At 55.0% G+C, this 21,344-nt stretch overlaps 1 long non-coding RNA gene across 1 annotated transcript; it reads left to right on the forward strand.

Moving 5' to 3' along the window:
- Positions 1–9,632: 9,632 nt before the first annotated feature.
- Positions 9,633–12,749, forward strand: LOC120381680. Its single transcript, XR_005588131.1, has 2 exons — positions 9,633–9,698; positions 12,626–12,749. It is a non-coding gene; the product is annotated as an uncharacterized LOC120381680 (long non-coding RNA).
- The last annotated feature ends 8,595 nt before the right edge of the window (positions 12,750–21,344 follow it).

Genomic DNA, 21,344 nt, shown 5'->3' on the forward strand with positions numbered 1-21,344 from the left:
ATAGAACGGCAACTAAGGTGGGCCCTACAAGCCCTATGGGAATAAGGAGAAGGGGAGGAGCTCGCTGGGCATCAATGGAGGGGTGTGAAAAATGGTGCACATCAAAGAAAAAGTTTGGCTGTGCCCCTCTCCTATGACTATGCAGGAGCAGGATCAATGGCCTATGGCAAGGGGTGGACAATTGGGTGTACTGTGTAGGAGGGGTTTTGCTGGAAATGTACATATTTCTGGGGGCACAATTACACCAGCCCCAACCAAACTACACACATCCACACGCTGCTATCTGGACTTTGGTGCACAAATGGATCTGTAAATCTTATTGCTGTGAATAACTGAACCAGGGCATACCGCCTGATTCCATACCAAGTGGTTACGTTGGCTTGGACAATAACCCATTTCTCTGTGGACATTCAATGGACTTATAATATGGACAAAAGCACGTAAAACCTGCAGGGGCAGCTTGCTGCAGCTGCCAGCAACTGGACACATTAAGATCCTGACCCTGTCGAAGGAGGAGAGGCAGTGTTTCGGTCGTGGCTTGGACGTGGGACCATACTGCAGTGGTCAGGACTCGGTATTGCTGTGCATTGTATATTGTTAACAGTACTTGTGTCATGCTGCATATGCAGATAACCTATAAGTAATGTAGTAAGCCCTTCCCACCCCGCAGTGTGCAAGACAACCCGGGCCCAATATCATGGGAAGTCTGGGACACTAATTGGACTAGGTGTGGTATGCCCGTATGAGAGAAGGTGCAGGGCACGGGACTACACAAGGGGCAGTGGGACAAATGGAATATCGACACCTTCCACCTTGATGCCTGGCCCTATCAGAAAATGTGTCGCCATCTGTCCTGTGCTTTTCCAGGGATACCTGGGCAGGAGGATCTCAAAAGAAAAAAAAAAGGGGGGGGTGTGGAGTGTTAGGATAGAGCTATTCAGGCCTGTCTGCAAAGGCCTGGATTGTAAGAATGTAGGTGTATTCTTATCACTTAGCTAGTTATAGAGGTATAAAAGAAGGAATCAAAGATCACTGTCTGTGGAATGGCCTTCTCTTACTGCGACAGGCTAAGGCCTTCAGCCAAGATGTAGTTAGGCAGCCATACGCTGGGAAGTGTCTGGTCACATCCTCACATTCCAAACTAGTCACATTGAAATAAGGTGCTATTGGGCTGTTGGGAATACAATCCTGCCCTGATATTCCTGTCACCTCCAGAGAAAGAGAAGAGCCTAGAAGATGTAAAAGGAAACCTGGTTTGATAGCGTCCTGTCTGGCAAAAACTCACTTATCAATAGACACAGCTGGAAAACCCTTATGTCTGTATGAATGTAGTTGTGAAATCCTCACTTCTGTATTGTTCTGTATGTTTATTTGCATGGTCTCTGTCTGGTTCTGTGATTGTTTCTGTCTGCTGTACAATTAATTTTGTTGGGTGTAAACCAATGAAGGTGGTGGAATATAATTGGTTAAATAACCATGTTACAATGTGTTAGGATTGGATAGTTAAATTTCAGTAAAATGACTGGTTAAGAAATAGCTAAGCAAAACTCAGGTTTTACTATATAGTCTGCAGTCAATCAGGAAGTAATGGGGGGGGGGAAATGGGAACAGGGACTGGGGGAATTGGGATCATGTTTTGCTAAAGGGGGAAATGGGAACAGGAACAGGGACACAGGCAAGGCTCTGTGGTGTCAGAGCTGGGAAGGGGGACAGTAAGGAAGGAAACTGGAATCATTGCTTGCTGGAAGTTCACCGCAATAAACATTGAATTATTTGCGCCTTTGGACTTGGGGTACTGCTGCTCTCTGTTCATGCGAGGACGACCACGGAAGTGAGAGGGTGAAGGACTAAGCCCCCTAACACCAAGTATCCCTAGACATTCCCAGACTGGTGTATCTCTAACCTGGCCTTAAAAACCTACAATGAAGGAAATTCCACAGCCTCCCTTGGAAGCCAATGCAAGGCAAACACAGACCAAAACAACGCTGTACACACACACGCTGGGCTTGGGGTTAAGGGGAGAGGCAAGAATTCAAACAATCTGGGTTCAGTTCCCAGTTTTGCCCCAAATTCTCCATGCAAACTTGAGCAAATTACTTCAGCTCTCTGAGCTTCAGTTTCCCCATCTGTAAAATGGAGAGTCGCCTCCCACCATTGGCCTATTTAGCCTTTGAGCTTTTTGTGGCAAGGACTCTCTGTCCCTGTGGGCATGTCTACACTGCAGTCAAACACCGGCGGCTGGTCTGTGCCTGCTGACTTGGGCTCACACGGCTCAGGCTGTGGGGCTGTTTAATTGTGGTGTCGATGGTCCAGCTAGGGCTGCAGCCCAAGGTCTGGCACCCTCCCACCTCGCGGGGTCCTACAGCCTGGCTCCAGCCCGAGCCCAGACATCTACACTGCAATTAAACAGCCCCTTCGCCTGAGCCCGTGAGCCTGAGTCACCTGGCATGGGCCAGCTGGGGGTTTTTAGTGGCAGGGTAGAGATACCCTTGGTGTCTGTTCAGCACCTGTCACAATGGGGACCCTGATCTTGGTCAGTGTCTATGCAAAGCCCTGAACAACAGGGGCCTGACCTCAGTCGGGGATTCTGCAACTCCCAGCATTGCAGGATCCTGGATTTGTCGGGTTCCCTGCAGCATCTGGCAAATTGTGGGGCAGGATCTCTGTCAGGGTCTGTGCAGTGCCCAGTACAGTGGTGGGGCGTGATCTGGGGGTCAGTGCAGTGCCAGACCCAACGGGACACAGATCTCAGTCGAGGTCTCTGAAGTGCCCAGCACAATGGAGGCAGCGGTTTGGGTCACAGTCATGCGCTGCCTGGCACAAGGGGGGCCATGATCTCGGTCCAGGTCTCAGTTTTACCTGGCACAAAAGTGGGGTCTGATCTCACCTGGGGTCTCTGCAGCGCCTGGCAGAACAGGGCCCAGATCTCAGTTGGGGTCTCTGCAGCAGCTGTCAGAACAGGCCCACGCCAGTACAATAAGAGCCCTGATCTCAGTCACACACCTGGGGAGAAAAGCGGGAAGATTTTTGAGCATTAGATCTCAGTATTTCAGAACTGAGGAGAAAATGGGGCACAAACTAAATATTTGCCAATGTAAGAGAGAAGCACCAACATCTGGGAGATTTTGTGTCACCATTTAACAGTTGAAGAGAGAAGATGGGAAATTGGAGGATTATACAAGGATATTGAATCAACAACAGAATGTGATTTGATTCTTCTTGCCTCACACTCACATGGCCGGCAAGAAGACCTGGGTGATGTCTTTTGACAGGGGAAAGGAGGGGGCTGGAGTCACAAAGTCACTATCAGTAGGGAGGGGCTGGAAGTGGGGTCTGGGAATGTGACTAGCAAGTGGGGGGGGGGGCTGCTGGGCTGGGCGGGGGAGGGGAAGTAGCGGGGCCTGGGCAACCTGGGGCTGGGCGGGAGGGGGGGGCACGTGTACCTCCCTCCCTTTCCGGGCCCTGCCCAGGCCCCGTTACCAGCAGTGGGTGGCCCCCCCGGCGCAGCCCAGAGGTGGCCCGGGCTCAGGGCCCCCCAGCCTCGGCCCTTTCACCCTCTGCCCAGCTCAGGAATCACTCGGGGGAACCATTTCCCACCCGCACAAGGACACATCCCTGCAGGTGGAAATGGGGGAAACCCCCCAAACCTGAGACCTGAACTGGCCACTGGCGAAGGGGAGAGAAAATGGGGCACAATCGGGGGACAGGGAACTTCTCAGGGGTTGGGGAGGGGGTCACCCTGGGCGCTGCTCGTGGCTCTCTAGGAGAAAGGGGGCAGGACGGGGGAGGAGGGGGGTCCCCACGGGAGGGGGCAGCGGTAAATCCGAGGGGATCTCAGCCCCCCCCTTTCTCTGCCCGCTCCTCGGGGGTCACCTGCCCCGGCCATGTCCGGGCTGCACAGACATTTCCCGCCCGCCCCAGCCCGGTCTCACCCCTGGCCCCGCCCCACGCAGGGACCCCAGTGGGCCGGGCCCCTCCCGGCACCCCGTGGGGCCCCAGGGCAGAGCCTGGCTGGGCCTGGGGCGCTGGGCTCCTGCGGGGCAGCAGCCCGAGCCCCGCGGGCGCTGCCCCCAGGGAGCAGATCCCGGCGCTGCGAGATGCCGGGTCCCCACCGGGCACTGGGGCAGAGTCACGGCCCGGCCCGGCCCCGCCCCCGGGGCTCGCTCCGGGACCTGGAGGCTGCAGCTCCGCAGCGGGGCGGGCGGAGCCTGGGGCGGCTCCAGCGGGGCAGGGCCCGGGCCGGGCACGGGGGGTTAATGAAGGGCTCTCCCGCCGCGATCTGCGCATGCCCAGAGCCCCAACGGCACCAACCCTTCTCCGGCCCGGGAGAGGCTCCAACGGCCCCGCGCGAGCCAGGCAGAGCCGTAGCGGCCCGCGCGCGTTTGCAGCTCCGCTTGGTCTCGCCCCCAACGTCACTTCCGGTCCAGGGAGCATCAGGAACTACATCTCCCAGCCTGCCCTGGGGTCGCGTCCGCCCTCTCCGCAGCTCAGGGAAGGAGGGTTCCAGCAGCTGTTACTGCGCATGCTCCGTGCGAGAACCGCTGGGGCTGGGAGAACAAAGCTGCTGCTGCCGCCTCCGCGTGAGCCGGGCCCGGGCTGAGCCGCTGCTGCTCCCCGGGGGGGGGGTCTGTGCGGGGGGGCCCGGCCGGGGTTTCTCCAGCTGGGCCCCGCCCCCGGGCAGCCCTGGGCTCTGCCTGCCCCAGCCGCCCGGAGCCCCGGGAGTGAGAGACCTGGGGCGCTGGGGGCGGGCACGTGACTCTGCCCCGGGGAACCCGGGAGAAGCCTCGGAGCCGCCTCGGCCCCAGCGGAGCCTCAGCAGGATCCGCCCCCCCGCTGGGACGGGGGGGGGCGGCGGTGCATTAAATTGCTGTCAATAGCACTGTGCTACTCCCGGGCACTGCGCATGCTCAGTAGCAGCTGCTGAAGCCGCTGCCCTTCCCCCCTGCCCGTATCAGCCGGAACGTTCCGCTGGGGGCGGGGCTGGGACGGGGCGAGGGAGCAACAGGGGGCGGGGGCTGAGCAGGGAATTGATGGTGGGGGGGGGGGTCAGGCAGGTGGGGGCGGGGCTGGGGGTAAAGGGAAGATCCGGGCTGGGGGCCACTGGAGTTGAGCTGGGGCGCAGGAGGGAGGTCGTTGGGGCGGGAAATATGAATTGGTTTGTGCAGCCAGGAAATTCCCGTGGGGGAGGGGAGTTCACTGAAGCCTGCCCTGTTTGTGCCCCGTCCTCCCACCTACAAAGTCTCTCCAGCTTTTCCCCTTTTCCCTCCTGGTCTCTCTGTATTTCTCAAGTGTCCATTCAAAATCTCTCCCATGGGGCAGCTTTTCCCATCCGTTTTATCTGCAGCGATTTGTCCTCATTTAGGTGGGAAATTGTTGCCCTGAGTCATTCCCCAGCGCATGGCTGCCCCTGGAGTGGAGGTGGGAGGAGGTGCCCGTTCTCTGCCAAGGTGGGGATGAGAAGAGCATGTGTCCCCCATGGAGACTGTCCAGACCCCATTTCCCAATCCCACCACTGCCCCCAAACTACCAACACAGTTTCCCCCAGCCCTCAGTTGCCAGTCACCTGCCAGTCCCCCACTTCCGCCCCCTTCCTTTATCCAGGGAGCCTTCCAGCTCCCCCTCCCCCCTTAAATCAGCTCCTCACAGGGCTCCCTAGAAGGGAAGGAGAAAACTCGAAAGAGGTTCCTCCTGGCACTCACGTCCGTGAACCCAAATACTCCCTCAGTCCTCAAAGAGAGACCTGGAGAAGGAGACTTGCTGGAGCAAAGCCACAGGGGTCTCTGAGGTTTCCCCGGCCCCTCGCCCCTGTCCTGCCTGGCTGATGTCAGCATCTCTCTGTGAGGTCACCACCTCCCCACCACCTTGGACCAATAGGCTGAGGTCCTACAAAAGGCCTTTGTGATGTCACTGCCACACCCTTCCCTTGCTGGGCTAATGTCCTGCCCTGGCCAGGCACTTTGGAGGTTTGAGCAACTCCCTGTGGATCACCCCACTCAGGGAGCTTTTCTGCAGAGCATCCTCAGATGTCTGAGCACACGAGTGCCATGGCACCGAACTGACACACATAACACCAAAATGAGATCATTAATATACTAACCTAGAGGAGAAGGACACTGCAGCATTAGTAGGGGAGAACCCCCTACTGAACATGCATTACACCTAGCAGCGTCAGCAGAACATATCGGCTATACAACTAAAGAAAGGGATCTGCACGTTGCTGTAGACCAGTGGTTCCCAACGTGGTGCCCGCAAGCGCCATGGCGCCCGCCGGGGCATTTATGTGCACCCACTTACTGCCCAGCAGGGGAGCGACGCTGGGGCCCTGCGCCTGAGGGGGACAGACACCTCCGGCGGCAGGCGCCGGTGCTCTGTGTCCGGGGCAGGCGCGGGCTGCAGCTTCTCCAGCTTCTCCGGGCTGCAGCCTGCGGCGCCGGTGCTCTCCGTCCCTGGCAGGTGCGGGGCTGCAGCTTCTCCAGCTTCTCCGGGGCTGCAGCCTGCGGGCGCCGGTGCTCTCCGTCCCTGGCAGGTGCGGGCTGCAGCTTCCAGCTTCTCCGGGGCTGCAGGCTGCGGGCACTGCTGCTCTCTGGCCCTGGCAGGGGCGGGGCTGCGGCTTCTCGCCCGCTTCTCCGAGGCTGCAGGCACTGGCGTTCTCTGTCCTTGGCAGGCACGGGGCTGTGGCTTCAAAGCTGGAGAGAAGCTGCAGCCCAGCCCCGGCCGGGAACAGAGAACTCTGGGGCTGCAGGCTTCAGTCTATGTTAAAGGAAGGATAATCAATATATTTGGACCAGCAGTTCAACAATGTTTTACTTTTTTAAAAATAAAGATGAAAATTGTTTATATTTATTTTGTAAAATGTTTTGTAGATAAAAAAGAACAAATTGACATGGGAAGGTGAAAGAGTAATTGCCAAATAATTTAGTTAATACCTTTTACATTTAAAATTACTGTTTTTATCTTATGGATTCATATATTATGTAATATTAAATGACTTTTTGTATATTTAATGTAAACAGAAAATAAGCCTTGAAAAATTGTTGGCGCCCACCACACTCTCTTCTGAAAACATGAATGTGCTACTGGCCACAAAAAGGTTGGGAAGCACTGCTGTAGACAGATCAATGAAAAGCTCCACTCACTGCACAGCGGCCAGCAGAAAAGCGAACGTGTTCAGATTCACAAGGAATGGGATGGAGAATAACACGGAACGTTTGTATATAAATCACGGGGGCAGCCTCGAATATCCTGGGCTCACCATGGCTACTACAGCACCGCACACGGGATATTTTAAATCTATCCTTGAGAATTGGGGAAGAAATAGGTCTAAAAAGAAATATTTGATAATGAGAGAAAAGCACCCGGTTCTGAAGAGATTTTATACCAAGTAAGTGACAGTAGTTGGACAGTGTGACGGGATTGTATATGGAAGTTCCATAAACAGACAGTAATAATTCACACCCACACCCTTCACATGGGCAGCAGGGAGCCCTTTGGGGAGGTGCTTTAAGAGGGTACGTGAGGGGAGTATGGAGCAGGAAAACTCCCTGGCAGTGGGGAGGAGGCAGCAGCAGGGCGGGGGGGTGACTGGCAGCTGGGGCGCTGGGCAGTGGGGGCAGCAGCAGGGAGGGGATGACTGGCAGCTGGGGCGCTGGGCGGTGGGGCAGCAGCAGGGCGGGGGTGACTGGCAGCGGGGGCGCTGGGCAGTGGGGGCAGCAGGGGGCGGGTGACTGGCAGCTGGGGCGCTGGGCGGTGGGGCAGCAGCAGGGCGGGGGTGACTGGCAGCTGGGGGCGCTGGGCAGTGGGGCAGCAGCAGGCGGGGGTGACTGGCAGCTGGGGGCACTAGGCAGTGGGGCACCAGCAGCAGTGGTGGGTGGGTGACTGGCAGCTGGGGGGGCGCTGGGCAGGGGCGGGTGACTGGCAGCTGGGGGCGCTGGGCAGTGGGGCAGCAGCAGCAGGGAGGGGGTGACTGGCAGCTGGGGGCGCTGGGCAGTGGGGCACCAGCAGCAGGGCGGGTGACTGGCAGCTGGGGGCGCTGGGCAGGGGCGGGTGACTGGCAGCTGTGGGGCGCTGGGCAGTGGGGCAGCAGCAGCAGGAGGGGGTGACTGGCAGCTGGGGGTGCTGGGCAGGGGCAGCAGCAGCAGGGCGGGCGGGTGACTGGCAGCTGGGGGCGCGGGGCGGGGGCAGCAGCGGGGTGATTGGCAGCTGGGGGCGCTGGGCAGGGGGCAGCAGCTGGGGGCGCTGGCGCAGCAGGACCAGGCCGGTGGAACCTGGGGCCGGACAGTCTCCGGGGCACTTTCCTCCGGTCCCTTCCCGGCCTCGCTGCGGGCAGAGCCCGGCCCCGCCTCCCCACAAGCCGCTGCGTCTCGGGCCCCGCGAGCTGCTCCCGGGGTCTCGGGCCTGGCGCGAGGGGACGCGCCCGGCCGCGGGCAGGGACCGGCACATGGGAGGGGGCGGGGCTGGGGCTCCGGGCGGCCGCTGCTCCTGGGGCGGGGCGGGGTCTCCGCGAGGGGCGGGCATGAGATGGGGCCTCCCTAACCTGAGCAGCGGAGGGCGGAAGCGCCTCCGGTGCAGGCTGGGAGAAGTAGTTCCAGACTCTCCCCGGAGCGGAAGTGACGTCGGCAGAGGAGCCGGAACCGGGCTGGAAAGGAGCGTTGGGCGCTGCGGCTCTGTCTGGCTCGCGCGGGGCCGTTGGAGCCTCTCCCGGGCCGGAGAAGGGTTGGTGCCGTTGGAGCTCTGGGCATGCGCAGATCGCGGCGGGAGAGCCCTTCATTAACTCCCCCGTGCCCGGCCCCGGCCCTGCCCCGCTGGAGCCGCCCTGGGGCTCATTAACCCTGCGTGGGGCCGGGCTGGGGGGGAAATGTCGGTGCAGCCCTGACATGGCCGGGGGGGGCAGGTGACCCCCGAGGAGCGGGCAGAGAAAGGGGCGGGCTGAGATCCCCTCGGATTTACCGCTGCCCCCTCCCGTGGGGACCCCCCTCTTCCCCCGTCCTGCCCCCTTTCTCCCTAGAGAGCCACGAGCAGCGCCCAGGAGACCCTCCCCAACCCCTGAGAAGTTCCCTGTCCCCCGATTGTGCCCCCTTTTATCTCCCCGTCGCCCGGGGCCAGTTCAGGGATAAGGTTTGGGGGTTTCCCCCATTCCCACCTGCAGGGATTTGTCCTTGTGCGGGTGGGAAATGGTTCCCCCGAGTGATTCCTGAGCTGGGCAGAGGGTGAATGGGCAGAGGCTGGGGGGGCCCTGAGACAGGGACACCTCTGGGCTGGGCTGGGGGGGCCACTCTCTGCTGGCAACGGGGCCTGGGAAGGGCCAGGAAGGGGAGGGAGGAGCCAGTGTCCCCCATGGAGACGACCCAGCCCCAGGTTTTCCAGTCCCAGCTACTCCCCAGCACCTGCTGGCCCTGTGAGTGTGAGGCAAGAAGAATCCATCTCATTCTGTTGTTGATTGAATATCCCTGTATAATCCCCTCCAATTTCCCCTCCGTTCTCTTGAACTGTTAAATGCTGATGTAAAATCTTCCAGATGTTGGTGCTTCTGTCTCACATTAGCAAATATTTAGTTTGTGCCCCATTTTCTCCTCAGTTCTGAAATACTGATATCTAATGCTCAAAAATCTTCCCACTTTTCTCTCCAGGTGTGTGACTGAGATCAGGACTCTTATCGTACTGAGCGTGGCCCTGTTCTCCAGGCGCTGCAGAGACCCCAGGTGAGATCAGACCCCACTGTTGTGCCAGGTAAAACTGAGGCCTAGACCGAGATCACAGCCCCCTTTAAGCCAGGCGGTGCACGACTGTGACCTAAACTGCTGCATCCATTGTGCTGGGCACTTTAGAGACCTCGACTGAGATGTGTGTCCCCGTTGAGTCTGGCACTGCACTGACCCCAACCCAGATCACGCCCCACCACTGTACTGTGCACTGCACAGACCCTGACAGAGATCCGGCCCCCACATTTTACCAGTTGCTGCAGGGGCCCTAAACAAAATTAGGGATCCTGTAATGCTGGGAGTTGCAGAGTCACCGACTGAGGTCAGGCCCCTGTTATGCAGGGCTCTGCACAGACACCGAGATCAGGGTCCCCATTGTGACAGGTGCTGAAAAGGGTATCTCTACCCTGCCACTAAAACCCCCAGCTGGCCCATGCCAGGTGACTCAGGCTCACAGGGCTCAGGTGAAGGGGCTGTTTAATTGCAGTGTAGATGTCTGGCCTCGGGCTGGGGCCAGGCTGTAGGACCCTGCGAGGTGGGAGGGTGCCAGACCTTGGGCTGCAGCCCCAGCCGGAACATGGACACCACCATTAAACAGCCCCACAGCCTGAGCCGTGTGAGCCCAAGTCAGCGGGCACGGGCCAGCCGCCGGTGTCTGACTGCAGTGTCGACATGCCCACAGGGACAGGCCTTGCCACAAAAAGCTCAAAGGCTAAATAGGCCAATGGTGGGAGGCGACTCTCCATTTTACAGATGGGGAAACTGAAGCTCAGAGAGCTGAAGTAATTTGCTCAAGTTTGCATGGAGAATTTGGGGCAGAACCTAGATTGTTTGAATTCTTGCCTCTCCCCTTAAACCCAAGCCCAGCGTGTGTGTGTGTAGCATTGTTTGGCCTGTGTTTGCCTTGCATTGGCTTCCAAGGGAGACTGTGGAATTTCCTTCACTGGAGGTTTTTAAGACCAGGTTAGAGATACACCAGTCTGGGAATGTCTAGGATACTTGGTCCTGCCTCAGCACAGGGGCTGGAGTAGACGCCTCTCAAGATCCCTTCCAGGCCTAATTGAAAGAATTCTCTTTTGTGCTGTGCCCTGTTCTACGCTGAGCTGTTTTGCCTGTTGCCTTTTGGAACTATGATGCACCATGCTGTGTTGCATAGTTTTATGATGCGTTATTTTGCCTCAGCTGGTTTGGTGTCTGTGTTATGTTGGTTTGAGTTGAGCTCTTTGCATTGTGTACTTTTGTTCTAAGGTGTGTTAGTTTGCATTGTGTTGCTTTCTTCTCCTTAGTATTGTGTCATTTTATGCTGTGCAGTGTAGGGTTTTTATTGTTTTTTGAATTGCCTGACACCATGTTTTCATTTGGTTTCATCATGTTGTTTTATACGTATCTATATTGCATAACATCATAGCAATGTAGAGCTGGACAGGACCTCAAGATGTTGTCATGTCCAGCTCCTTCTGCCGAGGCAGGACAAGTGTATGTAGATTGTCTCTGACAGAGCTTTGTCCTACCTGTTCTTAAAATCTTCCAGGGACAGAGACTCCCCAGCCCCTTTGTAAGACTATTCCCGAGCTGACCTGCCTCAGCTCTGGGGACACCCACACAGACTGTAGTGGTGAGCAGCTCTGGAGAGAGAGACCCCAGTGAGTGGCAGCTGGGTAAAGAGACTGAAGTTGGGAGGAGAAACATTGACGTGTCCAAGGTCACCCAGGCTGTCTGTGACCGAGCTAGAACTAGATCCCAGTTCTAGTGCCACTGTACTGCTGTTTTTGGCACTGAAGGTCTCTGCCACCCTGGTGTTTTAGGCACTGGTGCAAACCCTTAGTACAGACAGAATTTACACTAGTGCACTCTGATTGGCACTGGTGCACTATGTCCCTATTTGAAGGCTTGCAGGGGATAGGGGAGGGGGGGCAGTGACCTCCCAGAGGCCTGGGGCTGGCTGAACAGTGCAGCTGGGAAGGGAGGGGCAGCAGTGAGTGCTGGAGGTATGAGCCAGGAGCGCAGCCCCACAGGACTGGACACTGACTTCTCCTGACCCATGACCCATACACCCAGCTGTGTGCAGGGACCACAGTTGAGCTGCCTGCCAAGACAGCCTGTGCATCCATGGGCAAACCACCTCTTTCTGCAGCCTAATACAATGGGGTCTGGGGACCTTTCCAAGCTGCGGTGACGGGGCTCTGGCGTTAACGGGGTCTGTTCCTGGCTCTGTCCCTGACCTGCTTGGTGACCTTGGGGAAGTCACAGCCCCTCTCTGTTTTCCTCCTCCCCATTGTTTACTTGGATTGTGATCTCTTTGGGGCAAGGACTGTCCCTCTCTGTCTGTGCAGTGCCCAGCACAATGGGGCTGCTGATCTCAGTCAGGTTCTCTGCCATGTGCTGCACGATGGGGCCCTGATCTCCATCAGTGTCTGTGCAACACAAAGCACAGCTTATAGACTCACAGACTTTAAGGGCAGAAGGTAGAGGTGTATGTCAGATGAGGTCTCATCGGTGCCTTGTATAACAGTACTGACCCTTTCATGTATAGCTCAGTGGTTTTAGCCCTGGCCTGCTAAAGCCAGGGTTGTGAGTTCAATCCTTGAGGGGGCCATTTAGGGATCTAGGGCAAAAATCTGTCAGGGGATTGGTCCTGCTTTGAGCAGGGGGTTGGACTAGATGATCTACTGAGGTCCCTTCCAACCCTAATAATCTATGATTCTATGTGTCTGCTGGAAATCCCTCACCTGATGTATCCTAGGACTGCATTAACCTATTTCACGGCTGCATCACATTGGCAGCTCATAATTCTCCTGTGATCAACCAGTCTCCTCCTCTGTCACTTCCAATTGACAAACCCCCAGCTTATTGCAAAATTTTGCACTTGGAGATTAACAAGTCGAATTTGTGCACTATTGATTTTCATCCCATTTCTATTACTCCAGCTTTCAAGGACATGCAGCTTTTCTTGTATGATGTTCCTGTCCTCCTCCGTATTGGCAATCCCTCCCGGCTCTGTGTCCCACTCCCACTTCTTGTGCCAAGATCACTAATAAAAGTGTTGAGTAAGATTGGTTCCAAGACTGATCCGAGGAACTGCACTAGTAACTCCCTCCAGCCTGACAACTCACCGTTCAATATGACCCCCTTGTAGACTCCACTTTAACCAATTCTTTATTGACCTTTCGGTTCTCATATTAATCCCCATAGTCTCCAATTTAACAAATAGTTTCCCATGTGGAACTGTATCAAAAGCCTTACTGACGTCCAGATCAGGTTTCTCTGGCACAATCTACCTTTTGTAACACCATGTTTTATTTATTTATAGTGCTGAAGGCTGGGAGGAAGTGTTAGCAATAGGCTGAGAATGGCCATGTGGAGGTGGAGGAGGGGATGGCAGACAGTGGGGAGGCAGGAGGATGCGGCATTGGAGGTGTATGTGGGATTGTGTTTTGTAGGAGTCCATGTCTCTGCTCCCTGTGGCCGTGGCTCGTTCCGTACCAAAGCAGCATGTCAGCAGAGCAGACGCACACACCGTAGCTCTGCCTGGAACACACAGCGTTCACTGCCAGACGGGCTGGGCGATTTTTCACGGACCCTGCTTGATATGCCTGGCTGGGGTGGGTTCAGTTGGGCGGGGGTCTGGGCTCTGATAGTTTGCGATGTTCCTTTTTGCATAGTCAGTTCTTTCCATTTATTGTTTTACCCCCGCCTATGCCAGGTGCCGCTCTCTTCAGAATTTGCTTCGGTTATTTCACTTCCAGTTTTTAAATGGGATCTAAGAATTGCAAAGCTGAATGAAAGATAAACAAACAGAACCATTTGAATGTTGGCCCAGAGCTGGTAGAACGGTACCTAGTGCGGTCGGCTGTAATGACCGGGTTCCCTACAGCGTTTTCTGGTGGGGCGGATAAAGCAACGTCAAAGCCAAATGCGCGTTTGAGGGCGAAAGGGCTCGTCAGGTGTTTGCTCTCTAAGGAGCATGTCACCGGCCAGGGCCTTCAGTCTGTCAGGAGAGGTGCGCTGGGGGGTATTTAGGAACCTCAAAATAAAAGGTGAAGACGGCTGGGTCACAATATCCAATGAAATCTTGCAAACAATTATACAAATGGACCCTACTGCTGTTAAAACAACATGGTATTAATATTGATTCAAAACTGACATTAAAATTAGGAGAGAAACGCATGAGAAATGAACTGACACCTACTTACCATTTCTTAATGCCTAAAATTTTGACACTCCCTCACAGCATCTTTTTTTCAAAGCGATGCACAGCACACAGTCAAGTTAAGGAATGGAAGCACACCCATTATTGACTGCTTTGTGCTGCATGAGCATCTGATTAAGCACCTAATTACAACTGTACCACTGTAAGTGGAAATGCATCAATCCAGCTTAGCTCCAAGGTGTTTAGATGTGAATGAAAAGTTTCTAAATTAAATACATGGCAGAATGGTTAATGGGGAAAATATACTGAAGTGCCTCTACCCCGTCCTGTTGACTTGTTCTCCCAACTCCCCCATGAGTTCTGGCCTCTTGGTCAACTCAGCTCCCAGTCCCACATCAGCTGTGCCGTGTCCCAGCCTAACCCATTTCTACTGCAATTCTTCACCCTCATCCAGGCAGGGGGTTGGCGCTGCAGCCCCTAAGCTACCTGCGTTAATCATTGTCTCTCATACTGGGGCTATTTAGATTTCAGGGAATGATTTCTCAGAATTACTGACTCTGGGAGGTGGGAGAGAGGAGAGGCTGAGAGAGCGCTTTGCTCACGGCCACGTTCAACTCTGGTAGCCTCCATGTTACCTCATCCTCCACCCTCCCCCATGTCTCTGCTCATGTCAGTTTCACCTGATCATAATGCCACTGGCTTCAGCAGAGCTCCTAGACAGGAGCTACATCATGAGGGGGTTACGGTACTGAGAGTAAAATACATCACAGGGAGGGTGTAATTATCCTGAAGTGAAACATTCCAGTCTAGGAAGTGAAAGACTTCAAGTACTACATTACTTAAAATTACGCTTGAAAGGATTGGATTTTTATTAATAAATTGCAGTAAATGTTAATTTCACTGTACACACACACACAGATGAAAAAATATTGATATAGGTAATATACAGAAATGCTTCTGGAGAAAGTGGAGTTTGATTTAAGGATATTTACACTGTATATTTTGGGTGTGACATTGACAATTTCTCTTTGAACAGTTATATGATTTGGCTTTTGGACTCTCAGCAGTTACTGTTATTAAATAATTGTTGTCTGACGACCCCCATAACTTCCCACAGCTCTGAACATTGAAATTGTAAACATTGAAAAAAGGGTTTAAAAATAAATCTCTATCTCTTGAAATTAAAAGAAAGAAATAGACACAATGAATTTTGTCAAACCCACTTAACAGCAATTGCAATATGCTAGGGGATGGAAATTCACAACTAAGGCACCAACCTTAATTCTGCCCTGTAGGGAGACCAGGCAATTGCCGTAGGGCTACGAATTAGGCGTTTTAGTGTATATCGTTCCAGATTACAAATCGGTATGATCTAAAGACACATGAGATCTTTTCCTCAGGATATCACCGTCACTGGGTTGTTTCTCTTAGTGGTAATTCCCAGAAGTGAACAGATGAGTAACATTATCAGTTATGAAGTGGCCATTTCAGATTTCTGTTGTTTTGCACTAGGTCCTTGGAGAGACGGAACCTTGGTTTCATTTTAACTTCTCCATGCTCAGCAGCTTCTGGAATTTGGTTCAAAGTATTTACATGTTTCCCTGCCCTGTTCTTAAAAGTGCTGCTTTAGAAAGTGGAGAAGGGCAGGAACTGACTGCAGGATCAGTAGCCGAGTCCCTTAGATATTTATAGCTCATCAGAAGGAGGACGGGGATTGGTGGGTGTCTGGGGATTTAATAATAAACACACAAATATCATTGTTCTTAGTGAATTTTCATCTTCTAATTCCCATAACCCACTAATTATCCCTGGCTGCCCCGCAGTCTGGGAGGGAGAACTGGAACCGAAGGCACAAGCATCTTTCAGTGGCTGACTCAAAGTCACCCAGAGTCAGTGATGAGCTGCAGCCGGTTCGCACTGGTTGTGGAACCGGTTGTTAAATTTAGACGCTCTGTTAGAACCGGTTGTCCCGCCTGGGACAACTTGTTCTAAAAGGGCATTTAAATTTAACAACCGCTCCCTGCTGTGGCCCCAGCTCACCTCAGCTCTGCCTCCACCTGCTGCCATGAATGCTCCGCCCTGCTTCTCCTCCCTCCCCTGCTTCCCGCGAATCAGCTGTTCGCGCGGGAAGCCTGGGGGGGCTGAGAAGCAAGCAGGCTTCCCGCTTAGGAACAGGAAGATGGAGCTGAGGTAGGGGTAGAGGGAACGAGGAGGGCCATGCGCCCCGGCCGGTCTTCAGCCGCGGCCCTGCCCTGCCCGGCTCTGGCCGCGGCCCTGCCCAGCCCCGCGGCCCTCCCCGGCCGCCTGCCTGCCTCCGTCCCTCCCCGGCCCCGCGTCCCTCCCCGGCCCCGCGCCCTCCCCAACCGCCCGGCTCCGCCTCCGGCCCTGCCCAGCCCCGCGGCCCTCCCCGGCCGCCTGCCTGCCTCCGTCCCTCCGCGGCCCCGCGTCCCTCCCCGGCCCCGCGTCCCTCCCCAACTGCCCGGCTCCGCCTCCGGCCCTCCCCAGCCCCGCGGCCCTCCTCGGCCGCCCGTCTCGGCCACGGCCCTCCCGGCACCGCGGCTCCGCCGCCCGTCTCCGGCCGCGGCCCTCCCGGCCCCGCCGCAGCCCAGTTCGGGCCTGGCGGCGGCCGCGACCTCACCTACCCAGAGGCCAGGGTCCAGGCGCGACGGCGGCCCCGGCTGCCCAGCCCGGCCCCGTGGCTCTGGCGGCCCTCCCGGCCCGCCGCCAGCCGCCTGGCTCCGGCCACCCGGCTCCCCCCGGATCCTCCGGCCGCGCGACTCCTGCCCCGGCCCCGCGTCCCCAGGCTCCCGGCTCCAGCCATGGCCGGACTGTAGCACCGCCAGCCACGTCCAGGCAGCGCGGTAAGGGGGCAGGGAGGGGTGTTGGAGAGAGGGCAGGGAGTGGATAGGGGTGGGGAGGAGGATAGGAGTTGTGGGGTCAGAGGGAAGGGAAGAGGGGATTGAATAGGGGCAAGGGTCCCGGGAGGGCAGTCAGAAAGGATCAGGGGTTGGATGGGCGGTGGGAGGCAGTCAGGGGCAAGGGTTCCAGGGGCTGTCAGGGTACAGGGAAGGGGGGTGGATGGGGCAGGGCTTCCTGGGGCATGATCCTCCTGGGTTGAGGAGGGAACCGGTTGTTATGATTTTGGCAGCTCATCACTGCACAGAGTGAATTTCACTTCACTGGATAAAGCCCTAGTTGCTGAGCTCTGCAGAGGGGTGGGAGGTGAATTCCATCCCCATTCTTGGGCATAGACCCCTTCCAATTCTCACCCTGACCTCAGACACTACCCCACCTTCCCTGCAGTGATGGACCCACTTGATGCTGCCAGAGCCATCTGCCATGGGAGCTAGAGAGGACAGAGGCCCAGCTCCAGAACTGCTCCCCCTGCCCACAGCTCCCAAGCTGTGCTAGAGTTGCCCTGACTTTCCAATCTGCAGATCAGTCCAGGTGTCCCCAGCCCGTGCACCCACCACACACAAACTTTGTCACAACAAACATCCCAGGATTGGGAAAGACCATCTGGGGCTGGCTGCAGTCTCCCGTTGCTGCTGTGAGGGGAATGGGGTGGTCCCTCCTGTAGGATACAAACAGACCCAGGGGCAGAAGGGAAATGTAGTTTCTTTCAGGGGTTTGAAATGTTTGGTTTAGAGTCCTGAGCTCTGTCTTCCTGTTTGTCTCCTCCTGCCACTTTCAGATCTCTTGGACAGACAAGGTGGGTGCGGTAATTGTTTTAAAACCAATTAAAAATACCTCTTTGCTGTCCTGGGACCAACATGGGTACAACAACTTTCCCCTTTGTACCCCTTCCCCATCTCACCTCCCCCTCAGCTGAGACTGTCCCATGTGATAGGAGAATAAGGGTTCAGTCCTGTCGCTGGATTGGGTCTTGCCAGCGCTAACGGGAGTGAAAGCCTGTGTGCATTAATGGCAGCAGCAGCTCTGGGATTCGACACATAGGGAGCAGAGATGGGAGTGAGCAGGTTGTGTTTGTGCCAGGTGTGAATTCTCAGGTGGGAATTCTGCACCGCTGCGTACGCACAGAATTCACGTCCAGCGCAGAATTTCTTTTTTTTGGCTTGAAGAAGATACGTTCTGCCTGAGAAGTGCTACAGTTCTGCCTTTCACCCACCAGAGGCCCCTGTGGCACCAGAACAGGCAGCAGCCAGCGGGGTTCATCTTGGTGGGAATTTGTTGCCCTGAGCTGTACCCCAAATTGGAGGAGAGTTAGTGGGTGCAACTGGGGAGAGTCCTGAGACATGGCTGCCACTGGGGGTGGGGACAGGGTGGTCATTCTCGACTCGCAAGAGGATGTGGAAAGGGCACAGGAGGAGCAAGTGTCCCCTATGGCGAGTGCCCAGCCCCAGGTTATCCAGTCCCAGACGCTTCTTCCCCCACCGTACCCCAAACCTCTTCACCCCTCCAGCCATCAGTTGCCAGGCTTCCCTCGCTGCGAGCCCTTCCTGACTGCAGAGACCGTCTGAGCCAGTCGTGTGTCAGGGCTCAGCCCTCTGGCTGCGTCCTCAGGGCACTTTCTTCCTCTCTCGGGGCACCGTGCCACAGGGGCCCCACAAATCTACATTGCTCAGGCTTTGGCTTCAGCCCTGGGTGGTGGGGCTCAGGGCCCTGGACTTCAGCCCCATGCGCTGGGACTGGAGCTTTCTGCCCTGGGCCTCAGCGAGTCTAATGCCGGCCTTGCTTGGCCCCTGCGCTGAAACTTGCTAGTGGCCCCCAGGGGGCCCAGGACCCCTAGTTGAGAACCACTGCCTTACCCCACGAATCACAGCAATGTTCCGGTTACTGCCAGTCATAGAATCATAGAATATCAGGGTTGGAAGGAACCTCAGGAGGTATCTAGTCCAACCCCCTGCTGCAAGCAGGACCAATCCCCAACTAAATCATCCCAACCACGGCTTTGTCAAGCCTGACCTCATGCCAAAGGACCAGTCACTTACTGAGGTCAATTGAATCTTAGATCTCGCAACAAAGACAACACTTGTAGCCAGTCCTGTAATAACCTGTATTAAGAATTATTTAAAAGGAAAGGAGAGTTATTTACGAAGTTAAAGCAGGTAATCCTATAGATGCAGACGAGTTACAGTCTTAAATTTCAAAAGGTAATAGAAGCTTCTATAATAAGCAAGCTCTGCATATTCTTTAGGACTAACCCAGGCTAATCAGCTGGGGATCTCGTGCTTATGCCTAGAAACTCCCCCCGCACGCCCTCCCCCCTCCCCCCCCGAGTCCAAGCAGCATACAGATAATCAGTTCCTTCTGTATGGGGTTTTTTATCCCCTTCCTGCCATGTGCTCTGAGCTGCAAAGTCAGCTAATGGGAAGTCAAGAGCACAACAACAGTCTTTTGTCATCTTTAACATCCCATAATAGTCTATCTGGTGTGGATGGACCTTTCCTGCCAGGCAGCACTTCACCTAGGTAAAGTCTCTCTCCTGTCTGGTGATTTACAGAGCCACAGAGGCTCCCAATGCAACTAGTCAGATATTAACCCAGGCAGCAACTCACAAGCATTCAATGAAGTGTAAGCGCATTCTTATAATCCTAATACCTAATACTAACACAGGTGAGTCAGACTGATTCCAGCCATGCGTTTGTCCCTGTTCAGTGAAAACATGGGGGCTTTTGCAAGAGCTAACACCTCATCTGCCAGTGTCACAGGCAGGCTGGGCAGGGATGGTGTCTCTAGCCTCTGTTTGCCAGAAGCTGGGAATGGGTGACGGGGGGGATCACTTGATGGTTCCCTGTTCTGGTCATTCCCTCTGAAGCACCTGGCATTGGCCACTGAGCTAGATGGACCATTGCTCTGATGCAGTGGGCAGCTCTTATGTTCTTATGTTCACAGTCTGTATGAGGAGTATCTACTCATTGGGACTCGCTGGGGAGCCACAGAAAGGAACAAGATGTGCTGAGGCAAGAAGGCCCAGTCTCAGAGCCCCCGGGGTCACACTTGCCAAAGGCTAAAACTAGGCCCAGCCCATGAAGGGGGCACTGCCAGGAGAGACTGAATAAAGGCTGGAGCATCAAACAACTTAGTTAACCTGAGAGAGCTGCCTTGGGGACAGTGACAGGGAGAATCCCCCAAAGTGACTCCTTTGATTCTGCTCTTCTCTGGCCTTTGGTTCTTAGAATCATAGAACTGGAAGGGACCTCGAGAGGTCATCTAGGCCAGTCCCCTGCCCTCAAGGCAGGACTCAGTATTATCTAGACAATCCCTGACAGGTGTTTGTCCAGCCTGCTCTTAAATATCCCCAGTGATGGAGATTCCAGAACCTCCCTGGGCAATTTATTCCAGTGCTTAACCACCCTGACAGGGAGTTTTTCCTAATCTCCATCCTAAACCACCCTTGCTGCAATTTAAGCCCATTGCTTCTTGTCCTATCCTCAGAGGTTAAGAAGAAAAAATTTTCTCCGGCATGTTTGTAACAACCTTTTCTGTACTTGAAAACTGTGATCGTCCCCTCTGAGTCTTGCCCAGTTTTTTCAATCTTCCCTCACAGGCCATGTTTTCTAGATCTTTAATCATTTTTGTTGCTCTTCTCTGGACTTTCTCCAATTTGTCCACATCTTTCTTGAAATGTGGCGCCCAGAACTGGACACACTACTCCAGTAGTGACCTAATCAGTGCGGAGTAGAGCAGAAGAATTTCTTCTCGTGTCTTGTTTACAATACTCCTGCTAATACATCCCAAAATACTTGCTTTTTTGCAAGACTGAGTTCTTTTTAGCTTGTGATCTACTAGGACCCCCAGATCCCTTTCCACAGCGCTCCTTCCTAGGCAGTTATTTCCCATTTTGTATGTGTGCAACTGATTGTTCCTTCCTAAATGAAGCACTTTGCATTTGTCCTTATTGAATTTCATCCTATTTACTTCAGACCATTTCTCCACTTTGTCCAGATGATTTTGAATTTCAGTTCTATCCTCCAAAGTCCTTGCAACCCCTCCCAGCTTGGTATCGCCCGCAAACTTGATAACTCTACTGCTGGGAGGGTTTCACCATGTGTCAGAGGGTCACACCCTGGTAGGAGGGGGCTAGGCCTGTACTGGGATAAGGTCACACTGTGCTTCACAGTGTGGCAGAACCTAGAATGTCCATTGGCAGGGAAAATGCTGGGGGGAATTGACATGTGGAAAGGACAGAAACCCTGTCTGAATTCTCTCACCTTGTCCTTCTTGCCCTGGCAGGCTACAGAATAACGTCCATGTTTTGCTCCAGATCATCCCCTCCTCTCAGGGGGAAGAAAATGGCTGCAATGGAGCTGGCTCAGGTAAGGGATTCTCAGGGAGCTGGTGGTGGGTTCTGCTTGGAGGGAGAGAAGCAGTAAATGTACAGGAGGGTGGGAGCCAGTGATGAGCTGCCAAAATATTAACAACAGGTTCCCTCCTCCTCACCTCACGAAGGGGTCATGCCCCCCTAGGGGTCGTGCCCCCCTAGGGGTCATGCCCCATCCAACCCCCCATGCTCCTTGACACCCCCCCCTGGA

The sequence above is a fragment of the Mauremys reevesii genome, linkage group 14 (assembly GCF_016161935.1).
Source record: "Mauremys reevesii isolate NIE-2019 linkage group 14, ASM1616193v1, whole genome shotgun sequence".
Classification (NCBI taxonomy): domain Eukaryota; kingdom Metazoa; phylum Chordata; order Testudines; family Geoemydidae; genus Mauremys; species Mauremys reevesii.